The 18730-nt window shown below is 38.5% G+C and overlaps 1 pseudogene; it reads right to left on the bottom strand.

Annotated features, from left to right (window-relative positions):
• Positions 1–15440: 15440 nt before the first annotated feature.
• Positions 15441–16039, bottom strand: LOC147640608 (uncharacterized; annotated as a pseudogene).
• Between the last annotated feature and the right edge of the window lie 2691 nt (positions 16040–18730).

Below are 18730 nucleotides of genomic sequence, written 5' to 3'. Positions count from 1 at the left end.
ACTACGATTGATGTCAATTGAGCTGAATTGACATCAATTGGGTGTTAATTGATGTTAATTGAGTTTAATTGACATCAATTGGGTGTTAATTGATGTCACTTGAGTCCAATTAGATGTAATTAGACTCAATTGGGTTTGAATTAGACTCAATTGATATCAATTGGGCTGAGTTAATTGGGTGTCAATTGAGCCCAATTGACATCAATTGGGTGTGAATTGAACGTGATTGGACTCAATTGACATTAATTAGGTGTGAATTGATGTCAATTGAGCCCAATTGGATGCAATGGATATCAATTGGGTGTCACTTGGACTCAATTGGCACCCAATTGATGTCAATTGAGTCCAATTGGATGTCAATTGGTACCAATTGAGCCCAATTGATCAATTGACATCCAATTAGACTTAATTGATATCAATTTGACTCAATTAGATATTAATTGATATCAATTAGACTTAATTGGATGTTAATTGATATTAATTGAGTTTAATCGAACTCAATTGATATCAATTGAGTGCCAATTGAGTGTAATTAATATCAATTAAGCTCAATTTAGCTCAATTGGCATCAATTGGGTGTCAATTGACTACGATTGATGTCAGTTAAGCTCAATTGACATCAATTGGGTGTTAATTGATGTCAATTGAGTCCAATTAACATCAATTGGATGTCAATTGAGCCCAATTGACATCAATTGGGTGTGAATTGAACCAGATTGGACTCAATTGACATCAATTAGGTGTGAATTGATGTCAATTAAGCCCAATTGGATGCAATTGATATCAATTGGGTGTCACTTGGACTCAATTGGCACCCAATTGATGTCAATTGAGTCCAATTGGATGTCAATTGATATCAGTTGAGTCGAATTGATTAATTGACACCCAATTATACTTAATTGATATCAATTTGACTCAATTGGGTATTAGTTGATGTCAATTGGACTCAATTGGGTGTTAATTGATGTTAATTGAGGACTCAATTGACATCAATTGGGTACCAATTGAGTGCAATTAGTGTCAATTCGGCTCAGTTGGCATCAATTGGATATCAATTGACTAGGATTGATGTCAATTGAGCTCAATTGACATCAATTGGGTGTTAATCGATGTCAATTGAGTCCAATTAAGCCCAGTTGTGTCCAATTGGGTGTCAATTGATTGAATCCAATTAAGTCCAATTAAGTCCAATTGAGTCCAATGGGGTGTCAATTGATGTCAATTGAGCCCAATCGATCAATTGACACCCAATTAGACTTAATTGATACCAATTGGACTCAATTGGATATTAATTGATATCAATTAGACTCAATTGGAAGTATAATAAGATCTAATTGATGGTAATCGAGCTTAAGGTGATAAATTTAGAGATAACTTTTTCTGTGCAAAGAATTTTAAACTTTTGACATCATAAATGAGTCCAGAAGGCCCAAAAATGGTAGGAATGACTGTGAACATGAATATATTTTGACCATTTTTTTTAACTTTTTTTCTCGCCAGAAAAATGAATTTTCCCGGCGGGCCCGCCGGGAAAACAAAAAGCCCGGCGGGCTTCGGCAGGTTACCAGGTCACTGGTAACCTGCTATTTTGAGAACATGAAAACATGTGAACATGTGAATAACATGTTCACAAGTGTTATTAACAAAAAAAATCTTGTGATCACGTGAATGGCTAGTTGATATTGATTCAACAATATTTACACCTATTTCTCCTTCTAATGCACATGTCCGAATTAATGTACACCAATCAAGCAGTGGGTTGATATTGAGAAACAAAGACCCATGTCTTGTAAGTGCATCCAGAACCTATCCACAAAAGTATTGCTAGAAGAGATATACAACACCAATTAAACACAAGTTGATACTGCCCATGCCTTGCAAGTGCATCCGAAACTTATCACACCAAAAGTATACCATAGTGAGTGTTATATAGTAAGTGTGGTAACATGAATTAAAAACTATGTACGCATATAAGACATAATTACTAGATAAGTAAAGAACATGTAAAATAGGACCACTTCTAATTTTTAGCTCCATGCAAGTGACCTAATGGTCATAAAAGAGTGACAATGATGAGACATGGACCAAGGAATTGGCATGAGGTAAATACCACAATGATGACTTGACAATGCCACATGAAGAACATTAACAGTCACTTGGCCATCAAGAATCACCACTAAGAATGTGCAAGAAAATATGTAGCTTCATGAGCTAAGGTCTAATCTTACTCATGTCAGGATCTTCGCAAGAATAGTAGAAGAATACTACTCCAGCAATTTTCTATTATCTTTGATGATACTATACCTTCAGCAATCTATGAATGACATTTATCTTTTGCGTTTTGTCTAAGAAAAGAACACGAACAAGTGAGAAATGAAAATATATGATCACAAAAGTCTATGTTACTAACCAGATGTAATACTTAATGAGTCGATCAAAAAATCGATCATCATCTATAAAACATTTTAATGATCACATGCAACATACGGTTGTAAACGTTTGGTGATATCAAAAAGAAACAATCACCATTTAATCAATGTCTACTTATAATCGTATGCATGAATGTTTGAGATCATAATTCAAGTATAAAGTGCTACATGATGGTAGTGGTGGCTACTTTACTATTAGAGATTTCAGCATAAGAGCAAACGCTTAGCCCATTAGATGGGTCAAGGTAGAAACCCGTATTGAACATTTGCTTGGAGATTTCTGAGTTGAAGTGGTCTGTACAGTGGACACCATCCCACAGGATATAAGTTCCGGGTTCAGAGCAGAGGAATGAGCTAATGCTACAAATATTTGAGTAATCAAACTCATAAGGAAAATGAGGCCCAGCTCCACAACATGCATCAAGAGCCCTGGTCAAACCTGTTAAAAGTCCATAGGTTAGCTAATAACATAATTTAATAGCTAGTTAGCCAAAATTGTGATGGTTTCCTTAGTAATATGATAGAAAATTAGAAAGTATATAGCTACCAAATGATGCTAGATTCCTCATAATATGAATGTGAGCACCATAATAGTCTGCAAAGAGGAATGTGCCATTAGTGTATATTCTTCTTAGGCTTTCCACTTCATTGAGCAACAATACACCATGGTTGTAAGCAACAATATTGTAGTCGCGCAAGCACCCATCGTTATTCCTGGTGGCAAGAAGGTTTTGTAGAGAGCTAGACAAGCAACCGATAGGTTGGATGTCCAAAATTAAGAAGTGGCTTGCCCCATTGATGTATAAGGTCTGTTGTACAACATGTTTTCAATTAGGTTATGAAAGGTAAACATGGCATTCACTTAAACCAATAATTTCTTTGGACTTCAATAGAGTTTTTAGATTGGACAAGTAGTTCACTAAAGCAAGGAATAAGAAACATTACCTCTACTAGTTGTCTTATCTTTTGAATGACAAAAGGTACAACAGTTGCATTGATAAAACTCGTTGAGTGGGTGCTCGAGTAAAAAGCAGATGTGTAATCATTACCACCGATCCAAATGACATATAATCCATTAGCAAATGAAGCCAGGTTGGGCTTGCCTACACACAAAATATACAAATTTTGAGACAAGTACATACATAGTATATGGACGCACATGCAAAGTATTTTTAAGTTTCCCACGTGGTAGTGTCTCGTGTGCATGCTCCACTTCTGCTTTAAGGGTAAGGTGCCATAAGAGTTGCTCGTCAAGATAGCTATCATCCCTTGAGTAGATGTGAAGGCTATTAAGTTGGGATCTGTTGAGCGCAGTTGCTCCGGCAATGGCATAGTTAACGCCGGTGCTGAAGTTGGCTGTGGTATTGTGGAACGGGTTCAATAGTGGTAGACCCAAGTATGTAGCTGCACACAATAAGCTTCTTTTAGCCAGCCCGATCATATATATATATATATATATATATAGATAGATAGATAGAAATAGTTGTATTTGTATATATAATAATAATAATAATAATAAAACGTGAGAAATTCAAACATCAAAGAACAAACCCAAGTAGTCGATCACCAGGCGGCCATCGCTAAAGCGGCAAGCAGGTCTGCCGGGATAGGTCTCACCGAAAGGCAGCACGGTCGACCTGAAGGCGTCTGAGTGGCCCATGAGGACTGCGTTCCCTGTGTCGGACAAGGAGTCGCCAAACACGAACATTGCAGGGTAGCTGCAAGGGTTTGCGGCAATCACCCCACTAATTGTAATCACTAAAGAGTTTATGAGAAAATATAGCAGCATCTGCATGACTACTTGTGCTCCCGGAGAATTCCAGCTCCAAAGAGACTCGAAATTGTGGGGCTGGTCACTGCTACTTATCCCCTATGGTTGGTCACTAGAGAGAGAGAGAGAGAGAGAGAGAGAGAGAGAGAGGGGTCCAGTCGCGTTGGTGAGCGGGACATTGACTGCTCCATGGTTCCGTCGCCTGGGACATTGAATGCTCCATGGTTCAATCGCGTTGTATGTACTGCCCATTGAATGACCGGTACGCTATTTTTTTTTTCCCAGCGTCTCGCTGCGCGGCATTTATACAGGTGCTTATTATAGCGGCATTGATCCAGCGCGGAACTAATAACAATGCTAACAGAGCACAGTTTATCCAGCGTCGCGCAACGGCATTAATAATGGCGCTTATAGAGCGACGTAATGTAAAAGGCTGCTAATGATGCCTTCTCGAGCTTCTACCATACACTAGCTGGTCATAAAAGTTGATGTTAGATATTAAAAGATGATCACATTGCTGCAAGAAGTTCGTGGTGAACTCAAATAAATGCTATTAGTGATATCTTCTCTTGTAGTGAGCTTGTTATAAAAGTTAATTTTAGATATTTTAAGATGATTACATTGATCTAAGAAAGTTGTTGAGCTCATATATGAGATCTTAAGAGCTTCTACCATACACTATGTCGTCATAAAATCTAATGTTAGACATTATAAGATGATCACATTAACCTAAGTTGTATACATGCAAGCAAAATCATGTTTATGACTACCACCTGAATATAGAAAGAAAGTTTTAAAAAACTCTTATGAGCATAAAGCAACCCTTGTTTCCCCTTTTACTTTTGTTAGTCATGCAAGAAAAGTCACATTTTTGACTATCATCTCAATATGGAAAGAAAGAAACATAGTGGCAAATGTATATTAAGTTTAATGAACTCTTATGAGAATAAAGAAACTCTTGTGTCCGCTTTTACTTCTCTAAATGATTCCTAGAGTGACATACACTTTCACATAAAAAAATAAATACATTGGGTGGTGATGTTCCTGCTCTTCAAGCTTCTACCATATGTCTTTGGCAACCTTGTCATCATTGCTCCACGTCTTAATCACATCTACCATGGTTTGATATCGATTGGTACGTGAAGCCGCGGTCCAATACACTGGTGGGTACTGGCAACACTAGTATGGTGTGGAGACGATCGATGGTGAACGTTTCCGCTCTTTCTTTCAGCTTCCTCGATCTCTTTTTATTAATCAGCTTGCCAACCAATCTTCTCCATGATGATCTCGTGCAATCCCAGCATCAAATTTTCCAAGTTCCTGGGTCGAGAAGTTCATGTACAGCGAGCGCACGATTGCTATTGCACTCATGTGTCTTGCCACAAGCTGTTGCACTTACCCTCAGGTCTCTCATAAGTTTGGTTGTGGTATCTCAACTGTTTCCAAGATTGTCGAGGACTTTCTTGATGCCTTAACAAAGCACTTCAAACTCTACTCTACTCCTCTCCTAGTGGTGACATGGCCAGCTCCTGGTGACATGGCCAATTTAAAAGTTGGCATGCAGAACAAGCAAGCACGGGTTGATCTCAACTATCATCATGAGATGAGCATCTTTAAAGAAGATAGCTTAACATGTCATACATGAGACCATGCATCTCTGAAGAGAAATCAATAAGAAGGATTATTTAATATAAGAGCAAGGTCAAAAGCTTAGTCATAACATGAATCTTATGAGAGGCATTCACTCTCATTTTTTCATTATCAACTAGCATTCTACTCAATGCCTTGAATCATCATTCTAATAAAGAATCCTTCTTCTCAAGCTCCACTAGATATGAAAAGATATTTACTCATTCACATTAATTAGCATTCTATTTCATGCCTTTAATCGTCATTCCAATGAAAAAGATAAGCATGCATTCCAATCCATGCTATTCAAGCAAAAAGATAAGCATGCATTCCAATCCATGCTATTCAAGCAAGCATTCATTTTTCACATTAAGGAACTAGACATGTAAATCTTTCTAAATAAATACTAACCTTGCTTTCCACTTATGTCATTAAGCAAGCTACTAAGCATGAAACATTTTCTATTTAAGAAAGTAAGCTTGCATCTACACATACTATCAATAATCATCAAATGGATATACCCACGTATGTCTCGAATAATCATCAATAATCATCAAATGGATATACCCAGGTATGTCTCAAATAATCATCAATAAATGTGATAGAATAGAGGTAGCCACTAATATATGGTGTCCTCATAGGACCACGTACATCACTATGTATAATCTACAATTTTTGGATAGCTCTAGTTAAACCATCTTTGGGAAATTATGCCCGTGCTGCATTTTTCCAGAATAGAATCCCCCCCTTAGCATGACGAACTCGAAATGATAGGTTTTTTCAAGGATGTTGTTTATGCGATGGCGAATGTCGTATAAATGACACATTTTAAATTTGAAAAGACCTCGTCACACGACCATCGCATCTGATGTCACATAAGTGACGTGGAAATGTGCATTGTATAAACCATCTGAAACGGCGCTTATAAACTACAATAATGCGTCGCTTAAGCGATGCCTTAGAAAGTGTTTTTTTTCAAAAAATCCAAACAAATGGCTCCTACAAAATCACAGGAGACATCTATTGCACCAACGCTTAATATGCAGCCTTGATCGCCTGCCTGCAACAACTGCTCCATGTCGATTCGCACCCTTTTGTTAGCCCATCCACACCCCCTTCGTGCCAAGTCTGTGTGTGTGTGTGTGTGTGTGTGTGAGAGAGAGAGAGAGAGAGAGAGAGGTTATGTGTGTGTGTGTGTGTGCATCCGTTCCATGCCAATCCACACCCTTTTCTTAGCCCATCCACCACGCCCCCTTCTTGCCAAGTCTGTGTGTGTGTGTGTGTGTGTGTGTGTGTGTGTGTGTGTGTGTGTGTGTGTGTGTGATGTGAGAGGGATGTGTGTGTGCACGTAAGTGAGAGAGATATATATGTGTGTGCATGAGAGAGAAAGAGAGAGAGAGAGAGAGATGTGTGTGTGTGTAATTGACGTATTTTTGGTGGATCCCAAAAGAGGATTAACATGGTGGATTAAGCATAATGATAAATAAAGAAGGGGCTTTTACAATACGAAGTTATAGGGAGCTGTGGTGGTAGGTCCCTAATGGCAAGATTCAACCATCAATTGTGCCAAATGGTTGGAATTAGGGTTAATTAATCTTTGATAAGTAAAATTAGGATTGATTAATATCATAATTAGGGTTGATTAATGGCAGGTCCCTTATGGTAAGATTCAACCATCAATTATGCCCATTCGTTGGAATTAGGGTTGATGAATCTCCGAGATTAGTAAAAATTAGGGTTGATTAATCGTCAAGACTCCTCCTCCAGTTCTCAAGTTCTAATGAGGCCAGCTGGCTCCACTGAACTATTTTCCACTCACTTGTTATCCAACACTAATTTATAGGCACTTGTACTACACCCATCTACTGGTATTACCATTTGGTAACTGCTTCAAGCCATACTGGGTTGTCCGTAACCTGCACACAAAATCTGGGTGTGTGTTACTCTTGTGGTGCAACCCGACAAGTGGCTCTCACTATTCATCTTATTTCTTGACTTCCCTCCCCTCCCAATGGGTGTTTTTTGGTGGATTTTTATGGACTATTTTGCTACTGTGTCCAACCGCTCTCTATCTCAGATTTTTGAGGGGGCTGATTGGTCTATGTGGTTTTTGCTACTCGAGAAGTGTTGGAGATTGGTCATGGAGTGATGAGAACAAAGGCTTGCTTATGGAGGTTTGCTATTTCTGTGGGCATGGGTTCCCTCTTAGAAGAGGCATCTATCCTTGTTTCTACAGAGAAGGTAAGGTTCCCTCCTAGTGGGATAGGATCACACACTTGCTAGAGTGTAAAAGACAGGTCGGTGTCACTTCTACTTTTGAGGAAAGCAAGGCCATTTGGCCGAGGATTTCAAGAACAAAACTCAAGCCATGGCATGGGCATGCACGTGACATTCCCTTCTGCTAAACCTGATGGCAGGATGGAGAGGTCATTATCCTTCCTCCTTGGATTGCTAGTAGCTGCTGACTCTGAACTTACTGACTTTAACCTTTTGCTTTACTGACTTTGACTTTAATTGATATTTTTATCTGGACACCTTGATCTCCACTTCAAAGTCTTTCTCCGAAGAACTGAGCATATGTTCAACTATTTTCCCCATGCTTGCTTTTACTTCATGTAGCGTGCACGGAAGCATTGTTGTACTTATCCACAACCCTAAGCCTGATTAAGAATGTTGTACTCATCCACAACTGCTATCCCCACGCCTACTTTCCCCCCTTAATGTTGCATGCATGGAAGCCTTGCTGTACTTATCCAAATCCCCCCTTAATGTTGTACTCATCCACAACTGCTATCCCCATGCCTGCTTTCCCCCCTTAATGTCGCATGCATGGAAGCCTTGCTGTACTATCCAAATCCCTAAGCTAGATTAAGAACATTGATGCTAAATAAACATGATTAAGACAGGAGAGAGAAGAAGAGAGAGATTGGGTGTCAGGGTTTTCTTTTATTCATATGGTAGAAAAAGGTGGCTTTGATGCTTGTACACTCAGGAGGGGGGGTCACTCATAAATATGTACGCGTAGCACGTGGGTTCAATAAAAGGGGTTTTTTTAATCCCTTTTTTACACATTTTTTACATACAGAAGGGTACCGTTTAAAGGGGGTATTTGCAGATTAAATAGAAAAAGGCTATGTTTTATTTATGAAAATTTTACAAATAAAGGGTTTTTAAATTAGGCCTTGAACGCACGTGATATAGAGAGAGTTTACATATAGTGAACCCACAGAGCTTGTACATGACTCAGGCCTATGGTAGAAAAAGGTGTCTTTGATGCTTGTACATGACTCATGCCTATGTTGAGCCCCATACAGTTGACCCTGACCCCTTTCTACTTAACTTAGACTGATGCTAATGATGAATGAGTGAACAAACACTTAATGGAATGCTGAATTCTGAATTGTGCTCAAAGGTACAAGTCGGCGCGAGTAGACAACTATCGGCCTAGCTAGACATGAAATATTTTCATAAAATCTCTTTAAATGTTGCGCTTCATGGTACATGTTGTCCCATTAATTGGCCACTACCTAGGCTTAGTCGCTTGTTTGCCTGGGACCCTTGATGGCTACTACCGAGGCTATAGGCTGGTTGCCTCTAATGGTGGCTGCCAACTAGGGTCCTAGACCCTCCATAATGATGGTGCTTAGAATGATGATGATGCTGAAGCTAATACTAATGTGGATGCTAATATTATTAATGCTACCAATGATGCTAAATTGTTTTGACTAATTTAGGGTTTAAGAATGTTCATGTTGCCAAAAATTAGCCATGGCATGCGCGTAATGCACATGACACCTAACCTTGACATAGCGGTGGATCACCTGTCGGGTTTGATCATGCCTGTTGCTAGGCCTTTGGAAATGATCTAAGAGCTTTATGAGGTTCTAAGTATGCGTACCTACCCAAGAATGCTTCCTCTAGCTTCGCCTATTGTTGTAGACCACTCCATCTACAAGACTGTGCTGCATCCTTTTTGCTAGAACTATGCACCTTCTGTATAAGATGCAACGAAATTATGCTTAGATGTAGAATCATGTCACACAAAGTCTCATATCGCCTTCTATATCTTGAGTTTCGTGAGTCTTTAGCAATGTAGTTTACTCATGAACTAATGGGGATTTTTGGTGGATCCCAAAAGAGGATTAACATGGTGGATTAAGCATAATGATAAATAAAGAAGGGGCTTTTACAATATGAAGTGATAGGGAGATGTGGTGGTAGGTCCCTAATGGCAAGATTCAATCATCAATTGTGCCTAATGGTTGGAATTAGGGTTAATTAATCTTTGATTAGTAAAAATTAGGATTGATTAATATCATAATTTGGGTTGATTAATGGCAAGTCCCTAATGGTAAGATTCAACCATCAATAGTGCCATTGGTTGGAATTATGGTTGATGAATCTCCGATTAGTAAAAATTAGGGTTGATTAATCATCAAGACTCCTCCTCCAGTTCTCAATTTCTAGTGAGGCCATCAGGCTCCACTAAACTGTTTTCCACTCACTTGTTATCCAACACTAATTCATAGGCACTTGTACTACACCCATGTACTGGCTGGTATTACCATTTGGTGCCTGTTCAAGCCATACTGGGCTGCCATAACCTGCACACAAAATCTGGGTGTGCATCACTCTTGTGGCCCCGTGCAAAACCCGACAAGTGGCTCTTACTGTTCATCTTATTTCCCGACTTTCCTCCCCTCCCAATGGGTGTTTTTTGGAGGATTTTTATGGACTATTTTGCTACTGTCCAACCGCTCTCTATCTCATATTTTTTAGGGGGCTGATTGGTCCTTGTGGTTTTTGTTGCTCGAGAAGTTTTGGAGATTGGTCATGGAGTGATGAGATCATTTGTGGAACAAAGGCTTGCTTGCAGAGGTTTTCTATTGCCGTGGGCATGGTTCCCTCTTAGAGGAGGCATCTATCCTTGTTTCTACAGAGAAGGTAAGGTTCCCTCCTAGTGGGACATGATCACACATTTGCTAGAGTGTAAAAGACAGGTCGATGTCACTTCTACTTTTGAGGAAAGTAGGGCCATTTGGCCAAAGATTTCAAGAACAAAATTCAAGCCACAGCACAGGCATGCACATGACATTCCCTTCTGCTAGACGTGATAACTGACTTTAACTAATATTTTTATTTGAACACCTTCACTCTTGATCTCCAGTTCAAAGTCTTGCTACTGAAGAACTGAGCATCTATTCAAGTGTTGTCCCCATGCCTTTTTTCCCTTAATGTTGCATGCACGAAAGCCTTGTTGTACTAATCCACAACCCTAAGCCTGATTAAGAACATTGTACTAATCCACAATTGTTGTCCCCATGCCTGCTTTCCCCCCTTAATGTTGCATGCACGGAAGCCTTTATGTATTGATCCAAATCCCTAATCTAGATTAAGAACATTGATGCTAAATAAACATGATTATGACAAAGGAGAGAGAAGAAGAGAGAGATTGGGTGTCAAGGTTTTCTTTTATTCATATGGTAGAAAAAGGTGGCTTTGATGCTTGTACATGACTCATGCCTATGTTCAGTCCCATAAGGTTGATCTTGGCCCCTTTCTACTTAACTTAGACTAATGCTAATGATGATGAATGAGTGAATGAACACTTATGTCCCCTTTCACTTCACACTTTAAGAGATGAGAGAGAGAGATAGAGATATGTACACTACAAATGCAGACCATGAAATAATGCAAACCCTAAGGCTTCTACTAACTTGTACATGCATGAATGATTCTGTTCAAGTGGGTTAAGGGACTTAACTAACTGACTAACACTCTAAGTCTGAGGAAAGACCTACGTAGCTTGTGCTTGACATATCTCAGACTACGACTTACACCAATGGGGCCATAACATACAATAAAGTCATATCCTAAAGGGTCCTACTACTATACAATATTGATGATTGACTGATATTTTTGTCTAAACACCTTCACTCTTGATCTCCACTTCTAAGACTTGCTAAAGAACTGAACATCTGCTCCACTGTTGTCCGCATGCCTGATTTTCCTTACCCTTAACACAACGGCAGGTCATCTGTCGAAACTAATCATGCCAGTTGCTAGGCCTTTAGAATTGATCTGAGAGCTTAATGATGTACTGGTTATATGTACATACCCTCAGGGAATGCTTCCTCTGGCTTCGCTTGTTTTGTAGACCACTCCATTTGTGTCATGTACAACACATGTACAAGGCTAATCCTGAAGAGGTAACAAGATAAAGGCAGATCAGAACCAGATGTTTGAGAAGTTATTACTAAGATGGGTAGGGAATTACTGGTGGAAGACCATAGGATACTGTTTTCTAGCGCATGAAAGATCTGAAGATCTATCGACTGGCAGCATTAATCATGGATTTTGTCTAGGACCTAGCCTTCCAGCAATCGGCTAGTCCATCAGTTTATTCAAAGCCTATAAAAGGAAACCAAGCTCATCGTTTTCAAGAATTCAGTCCAACCTGGACTGGATCACTAGACTAGGCTTTTAGACTAGGTATTTTATTACCTTTTTAGGCATGCCTAGGATTGCCAAGACTTGTACCTTTTTGTACATTATGAATATACTAAATACTCAGCTATCTCTCTCTTGTCTATCTTCTGATTGCGTTTTGCATTAGCATGTTCCAAGATGTGTTTAGGGTTGAAAGAAGACTCCCAGGGATTTCGCATGTAATAATCTACTACCCACCTGCATTCTTTTTAATGGAATCGTGCACCTTCCTTGGGAGAATGCTTTGTGGGCTGAGCCTGAATGCTCTAATACCAATGTTGTATGCGTGAAAGCCTTCCTGTACTGATCCACAACCTTAAGCTTGATTAAAAACATCTAAAGGCAGCTGACAGCGGTCCCATGCCCTCACGTGTATGATGATGATAATGGTGTTGTTATGCGGCTGATGCTAATGATGATGATGGTACTGTTGTGGCTGATGCGAATGATGATGTTGTATCATGTACAATACATGTACAGGGCTAATCTCACGCTAATCTCTAGATGCAACATGATAAAGACAGGCCAGAACCTGAGTTTTGGAGCATAGGTTACTGTTTTGATTGGTGGTGGGGACAAGGATGATGTCGACCATCATGCACGAATAAGGAACAAGACTTGTCGGCTCGAGTATCTGATGGATTTTGTCCAGGATATGGCCAATAGAGTCAGCTAGTTCACTTTATCATATCAAGGCCTATAATAAATAACATTGGTTGCTCATTGTTTTGACCATATAGATTTAGGCATAGACCAGGTTACACACCTTTCCATGAAGGTAGCCTATGGCTGTAAAGATGATACACCTTTTTGTACTGTATGAATATACTAAATACTCAGCTATCTCTCTCTCACTTCTCTATCATCTACATGCATTTTGCAATCAACATGTTCCTAGAAGAACACTGAGTCATAAAAAATTAGCACAAGTCATGAGTTGTCATTTGCAAGGGCCCATCCAATATTTCACAATGTAGAAAATGGCCACTTTTTTGAACATGTAAGCATATTTGTAACAAAGAGTTGCAATTTTGTTTTAAAAAAGACTAATTTTTTTAAGTAAAATTTTATAGCATTATTTGATTTCTCTATCTCGACAAACAAGCTATTTTTCTAACAAAAAAACAACATAGACACCACCTACAAAGCTATGTTTCCAAAACTTAGCAAAAAAATGAGCCTTTTCAGCCTCAAACAAATTTGAGACTCTAGCAAAACAATTTTCATGGTTTTGATGCTTCTGTACCTAGACATTTAATGAATATGCCAAAAATCTTTAAGATATATCAAGATACTAGGCCTACATGCATGCAATGTCCAAAGAAGCTTTATGAATTTATAACCCATGAATAAAACTCCATCACATGCTAATTAAAATTCAAAACATGCCAAACTTCAACAAACACTTTAAATTGCAAATCAAAACAAGTATCCACACAACAAAATGACAAGTTTTTTGAAATTTAAAGTATGTGTCAACGTGATCCAAAAAGTCATGACAACTATGCTTGAATGGAAAGCTCGTCTTCCTCCTCATTCCTCGCCTCCTCTCCCATTGAAGTGATTGTAAGAGTAGTGTTAGTAACTTGTTTCTTAGCCTCTGGTCCATTTGGCTCATAATCCACAAGGTCAATTATATCCCCAACTTGCTCATCACTACTAATCGGAGGCTATGGCTCTCCAGATGCATTAAGAAAACAAGGATCACATACCATGCTCTTCATTCCCACCTCTTGGAACTCATGGTAACTCCTTGAGAGTTGTCACTCTTTGCTCAATAAATTTTACATGGAGTGGATCACATTCCACTCCAACCACATTTCTACCTCTTTTCAATGCACTGACAGATGTGGTAACAGTCCGCACAAAGAGATCCATCAACTACTCCCCTTTCATAGAAATTAAATCAATTAAATCCATTATCAAAAGCTGAGGCTTTTGATATGGATTTATGACTCCTTGTAGACCCGCACTGGTGTGCTTGAACTTTTTGCAAACTCTTGGTGGTTCAAAAACATTTGTGTGATTTGGTTTCACAGCAAAATTGTATGATCCTCTACTTTTTGCACCACTAAAAGATGAGGAAAAAACAATGGTAGGAAAAATTATCACAAGCCCAAGAAAGACGATCAAGTTTATAACCATGGATTTTTGGCTTTATCCTACAATACAAAAGTTAACATCTAAGAAAAGAGAAAAACATAATAACGCCATAATGCTAGTATCAAAATTTTCAAAGGTTTTACTTACCATGTCATCATTCGACATGTCATGTTTGAGTCGGTGAAGACTTTTTGCGCTGCAGTAATTTGATCATGGGCATGAAAAAATACTAGTGCCCAAGAGTCACAAGTAGTGACCTTGCTAAAAGCTTCGACGACTTTTTTGTAGGCAAATACTATGTACTTCACATCATCACATTGACTAATTTTGGAGCACAAAAACCATAAGGAGCATCTGTGATGGTGGCCAAAGTGTAAGGACGTGCTGTGAAAAAAGTGTTCATATCTTCAACTCTGCCTTTATGAACACACCAATGAGTTGGAGACTCCTATACATTATCAAGAATGAAAAGTGTGACCACATGAGTGATTTCAATGCTTTGGGGCTGTTGTCTCCTCCTCCTCTCTAGACGACAATGGGAAAGAAATTACCAAAGTCAAGAAGGGTTTTCTTGATGTGGAAACCCGTGGATCTTTGTTTTGAAAAAACCAAGCAAGATGTGAGAGGTGCAAAAAAAAGGTTTTCTAAACAAACATGAAAGCAAGATGAACAACTCACCGTGTTACCAAATAACAACATGTACTTCTCCAACACTTGGAGTTTGCTTGAGTCTGGATGGTAGAGCACTACCTCATCCCAATTAGAGCAATTCAACTTTTCAACCATTATTCTTTGCATGTAGAGATGATGAAACAAGTAAAACTTCAAAAAATAAAAGAGTCAATTTAACAAACAAACCTTTGAAATTCAAGTTCTTCTCCCATTTTCTATAGAGAGATTCTTCCACCCTTCACACGTGAGAGAACTACAATGATCAATAATTTCTCATGAATTCCTTGCAAATGTCTCCAAATTATTATCTTTATTTCTTCATTTTGGGAATGTGATTTGGTGCTTCATCACTTGAGGAACCTTTGCCTTTGGAAGCTGCAACCAGGCGAATTGCTGAACTTTTGACCTTTCAACTTTCCCTGCTCATGTAGATTAAAAATATCTTCTTATAGAGCTGAAATTTCTCCATCATGAAAGGAAAGTTGAAAATAGTTATCGTATTGTTTCACATTGATCTTTTGACTTTCTCCATGACCATCTTTCTTTTTCAATTCAAGACCACACTTTTCACAAAGTGCAACTCAAAACTTCTCATTAATTTTCTCACCACGCTTCAAGGAATCAATCCACTTATTATGAAAGAACATACCTTTTGAATGAAAGTCATTTCCATTTGAAAGTCTGAGTCAATGTTATGGTCAAGGGCAAGTACCTTGGCCTTCTCATTTGTTAAACGAGCATACACCCAACACATAGCCATTTTGTAAGTGTCAACATGCTCATATTTGGCAGCAAGCTCTTGCTTGGCAAGCAAAGAATGAGTGCCGCCAAGAACCCAATATCTATAAGACTCAGTATTGGCCTTCACCCAAGATTCCTTAGGACACTATTGTCTATCCACTAAAACAAGAAAGGGTAACACAATGGCATGTGGCTTGTTTTTCATTTTGTACTTTAGATTATGAACATGATGATCAAGAATAGCGCAAACCTCTAAGGGTCTTCTTCCTATTTGGGGATCTACTAGTGGATGCTCAATCGCACTTATGGGAAATAATATAGGCAAATAATCCACCATGTTATTTTGCTTGACCCTCTCTCTTAAAACATTGAAAGAGCTTGAATCTCTTGTGTCAGGTTTGGGGGCACTAAGATCGGATGAAACAATCTCTGATTCAAGAAGAAACTTAGAGTCCTTTGATTTACCTAACTTTTTACTTCATTTCTTGCATGTGAAATAGGGGTTTGCATCAGTGGGGAGAGGGGGCGTGTTCTTTCTAAACCTCCTCATCACTTGAAGAAATTGAATCTTCTTCTTCCTTTCCTTCCTCTTCGATGGAGTCACTTGAAGAGTTCTTATCTAAGCCAAAAAAAAACACTCTAGCGTCTCACCGTAAGCTCTCCCGAATGTTTATGACCAAAAGTAATGAAATCAATGACATGTTTCAAAAAAAAAGTTAAAAAGAGAATGAGAAAAGTTTAGTTCTTATCAAGACTTGAGTTTGCATTGCATCAATCATCAAGTTTTTTGTGCTAAGAGGATTTATTTCATTCATCTCAAAGTCCTTCAATAAAACAAGAACGGCAAAGCGAGTGGAGTCATCACGCTCAATAAGAAAATATATCCTATTTTTGCCTTTGTGCTCTTGCACTTTCTTGATGCGTCCAACAAAAGGATCACTTAAAGGGCCTTTGTGTTTTGTAACAATCAAAAAAGGGTTGTTGAATCAATTGATTGCCTATGCTCCCCATGATGCCCAAAGCTTAGTGTCCAAGCATGCTCATACTAGCTTTTGGCAGGAAATTTATCCCATATGTCTTTTTCTTAAGAGCTTTGAAGGGTTTCTACCTCTTTCATAGGTGCAAGGTCGTGACTTTTTCCCTTTCTAACCTTTTGGGGCAATGCTCTTTGGTGTGCTGAGTCACTAGCTCGTGAGGGAATTGTTCAACATCAAGAAGCTCTCAACAACGAGAAGAATGAAATGGACTTTCAAAAAGCCTTCTTACTTAAAAACCCGGACTCCGTGGTGCGGGAACAAATTGAGAAGACATCAATGCACCTGAGTGTCCCCTCCTTGAGCTTGAATCAGGTTGAGGTTGCACAGAAGCTTGCCTTGAAGTTTTAGACTTCTTGTTTGTATGAAAAACTTGAGATTAAGAAGCCATGACCTACAAAAAGGAAACAACCATGGCTAAAAGTTAATCATGGATTCTAGAATCCACGAGAAGTGAATGGCTAAAAGTTAACCATGGATTCTAGAATCCGCTAGAGAGGACAAGAGAAGTGACTGGAAAAACTAGAATAAAAAAATAGTAGAAAGAGGAGTGGGATTCTAGAATCCTGCAAGGCCACAGCGGGGGTGGTTTTGACAGTGCACGTAGGTTAGTGCAAAGAGCCATCATTAGGACATTTCAGAGGTCATTTGGAGGGCCTCCTAAGAAATTCACAAATTTGGAATTTCTCTCTCTAGAAAAAAATCAAAAAGGAGGAATATCAAATAGTTTATTTTATTCCAAAACACCTTTATAAAATTCAAGAAATGCTGCAAGAATGTCATAAAAAGCGTAACTTCCAAATTCTCTTCACTATGACTCTTCTCTTAAATGAAGCATGACGAACTAAATGAAATTCAAACAAATTCTCTTGAGAGTATGTGCTTGATATTATCACCCTCTCTTTTTATCCTTATATGCGTAACCAATGTGGAATCAACATGTAAGACAACCTTCAAGAAACCAACCTAATCTTGAAAGAAGATGCAAAAATATCATCTTCACATTGAACTTGACAGTAACAAATTCCCTTCAGAGTATACGGCCTGATATTATCACCCTCTTTTATTAAGTAACTAATAGAGAATCAACATGTAAGCCAACCTTCAAGAAACCAACCTACTTATGAAGATAGCAACAAATTCCCTTCAGAGTATACGGCCTGATATTATCACCCTCTTTTATTAAGTAACTAATAGAGAATCAACATGTAAGCCAACCTTCAAGAAACCAACCTACTTATGAAGATAGCAAGAAAAAATATCATCTCCACATTGATCTTGACAGTGAATCTGAACCCATTCAAAAACATAAAAGAAACCATGGAATTCTCTCATTGAATGATAAGGAAAACATGAGAATGTCAAGGTTAAAGCACATTGATCTCTGGTGTGATGGTTCAATATATCCTATCAACCCTACTACTTCTTCCCATCCTCCCTTTTCAAACCCTACTACTCTCTTACATTTTGCAGGAGATGGAGTGAATGGATTGTTAGGATACTTCAAATCCATTACTACCTATGCAGATAATTAGAGGCATTTTTCTCAATACCAAGCTAATGAACTCCTCCATTCAGTAGAAAAATGCAAGGCACTCAAAAAGAATTTGGAGGAAAATGAGATTGAACTTGCAAAGTTACAAGAACAAGTGAAGAGGTACCAGGGCAAAAGGACACAAGCATTAGACCCAGACATAGGAGAAGGAAGCTCAAAAACTTTGAGACCATGAAGCCAAGGTTAGGTGGTTTGAAGAAAAGAATCCAAGCAATCAGGTATTAAATGTATTTTGAGTTTTTTTCTAAATTAATTTTGTTTTATATACGTTAGAATTTATCATTTGCGTAAACATTGTATTATATGT

Source organism: Cibotium barometz, chromosome 2 (genome assembly GCF_041138505.1).
Source record: "Cibotium barometz isolate CiBa-2024 chromosome 2, ASM4113850v1, whole genome shotgun sequence".
In the NCBI taxonomy this organism is placed as follows: Eukaryota; Viridiplantae; Streptophyta; class Polypodiopsida; order Cyatheales; family Cibotiaceae; genus Cibotium; species Cibotium barometz.
The sequence above is the reverse complement of the archived record's forward strand: the minus strand, read 5'-3'. Positions and strand labels throughout refer to the sequence as shown.